Source organism: Cebus imitator, unplaced genomic scaffold (genome assembly GCF_001604975.1).
Source record: "Cebus imitator isolate Cc_AM_T3 unplaced genomic scaffold, Cebus_imitator-1.0 Scaffold53, whole genome shotgun sequence".
NCBI lineage: Eukaryota > Metazoa > Chordata > Mammalia > Primates > Cebidae > Cebus > Cebus imitator.
In genome coordinates this window covers 5,265,584-5,267,744 of record NW_016107368.1, presented here as the reverse complement: position 1 = coordinate 5,267,744, position 2,161 = coordinate 5,265,584, and the positions used below count along the sequence as shown (strand labels likewise).

General features: G+C 51.4%; 1 protein-coding gene across 4 annotated transcripts in view; it reads right to left on the bottom strand.

The window, feature by feature from the left end:
• The window catches only part of STAP2 (signal transducing adaptor family member 2), a 19,967-nt gene that overhangs the window by 11,404 nt on the left and 6,402 nt on the right, over nucleotides 1-2,161 (bottom strand). Inside the window, exon 3 of one of the 4 annotated variants that reach the window (XM_037738434.1) lies at nucleotides 1,894-1,943. The exons of the other annotated variants lie outside the window; for them this stretch is intronic. The gene's annotated coding sequence lies outside the window, so the exon portion shown is untranslated. The remainder of the gene's footprint in view (nucleotides 1-1,893; nucleotides 1,944-2,161) is intronic. 4 annotated transcript variants of the gene reach the window in all.

The window sequence follows — 2,161 nt, the reverse complement described above, 5'->3', positions numbered from 1 at the left end:
TTTGTTTGGGGAGACAGTCTTGCTCTGTCGCCCAGACTGGAGTGCAGTGGCACCATCTCTGCTCTCTGCAACCTCCTCCTCCTGGGTTCAAGCAATTCTTTTGCCTCAGCCTCCTGAGTAGCTGAGATTACAGGTGCTCACCACCATGCCCAGCTAATATTTTTATTTTTATTTATTTATTTATTTATTGTGTTTTTAGTAGAGACGGGGTTTCACCATGTGGGCCAGGATGTTCTTGATCTCTTGACCTAATGGTCCGCCCGCCTCAGCCTCCCAAAGTGCTGGGATTCCAGGCTTGAGCCACCACGCCCGGCCCTATTTTTATTTTTACTTTTTATTTTTATTTATTTATTATTGTTTTGAGACACAGTCTCACTCTGTCACCCAGGCTGGAGTGCAGTGGCGCGATCTCGGCTCACTGCAACCTACACTTCCCAAGTTCAAGTGATTCTCCTGCCTCAGCCTCCCAAGTAGCTAGGACTACAGGCGCCCGCCACCACGCCGGGCTAATTATTGTATTTTTAGTAGGGACGGGGTTTCGCCATTTTGGCCAGCTGGTCCTGAACCTCTGACCTCAAGTGATCCGCCCACCTTGGCCTCCCAAAGGGCTGGGATTATGGGCATGAGCCACGGCGCCTGGCCTAATTTTTGTATTTTTAGTAGAGAGGGACAGGGTTTCACCATGTTGGCCAAGCTGGTCTAGAATTCCTGACCTGAAAGTGATTTGCCAGCCTCTGCCTCCCAAAGTGTTGAATTACAGGCATGAGCCACCGCTCCCGGCCCCGTGATCTTTCCTAACCACAGCGATCTGGAGCCTCCAGAGGAGTTGTTGGTTGGGGAGGATTTGGACGAATGGAGGTAGAAGGAAAGTTCACTCCACTGTAGGTAAGGGAACCTCAGGACAGAGGCAGGGCATGGGCAGGGAGGAGCTGGGGTGTTTGTGTTGGTTTGTATCAGAAAATGAGGCAGGTGCAGTAGCTCACTTCTCTAATACCAGCACTTTGGGAGGCTGAGGCAGGAGGATCGCTTGAGGCCAGTAGTTCAAGACCAGCCTGGGCAACATAGCCAGACCCTCATCTCTACAAAAAAAAATTAGGCCAGGTGCGTTGGCTCACTCCTATAATCCCAACACTTTGGGAGGCCAAGGTGGGCGGATTGCCTGAGGTCTGGAGTTCGAGACCAGCCTGGCCAACATGGTGAAACGCCATCTCTACTAAAAATACAAAAATTAGCCGGGCATGATGACCAGTGTCTGTAATCCCAGGTACTCGGGAGACTGAGGCACAAGAATCTCTTGAACCTGGGATGTTGAGGTTGCAGTCAGCAGAGAGCGTGCATTGCACTCCAGCCTGGGCAACAGAGCGAGACTGTGTCTCAAAACTAAAATAAAATTAATTAATTAAAAATTAGCTAGGAGGCCGGGCGCTGTGGCTCACACCTGTAATCCTAGCACTTTGGGAGGCCGAGGTGGGTGGATCACCTGAGGTCAGGAGTTCAAGACCAGCCTGGCCATCATGGTGAAACCCCATCTTTAAAATAAAAAACAATAAAAAAAATAAAAATTAGCTAGGAAAGGTGGCCACGCTTGTAGTGCCAGCTACTCAGGAGGCTGGGGTGGGAGGATCACTTGAGCCCAGGGGTTTGAGGCCCCAGTAAGCCATGATAGTGCCATTGCACTCCAGCCTGGCTGACAGAGCAACTCTGTCTGTAAAGGAAAGAAAGAAAGAAAATGAATTTGGGGCATGGGGAGGGAAAGATGGGGCCTTAGGAGGAATGGAGAGGCTGGGACTTTATTGTGAGGAAGACATAAACACACACACACACATTTTCCATGGCCACTATCTGTCCTGTGGAATGTGGCCCCCACCAGTTCTTACTGTCCTCACTTGTCACCTGTCCTGGCCTTGACCCCAGCCGCTGAGGTTCATGGAGTTTGCTCTGGGCTGGGAGGGGGAGGAAGCCGGGGAGTCAGAGGGCTCCCCGTTTCCTGGAGGAAGTCCCTGGTCTTGTTTGTGTTCAAGAGAGTGATCCAGCTTAAGACAGAGAGAGAAGGCCGGGTGCGGTGGCTCAAGCCTGTAATCCCAGCACTTTGGGAGGCCGAGGCGGGTGGATCACAAGGTCAAGAGATCGAGACCATCCTGGTCAACACGGTGAAACCCCG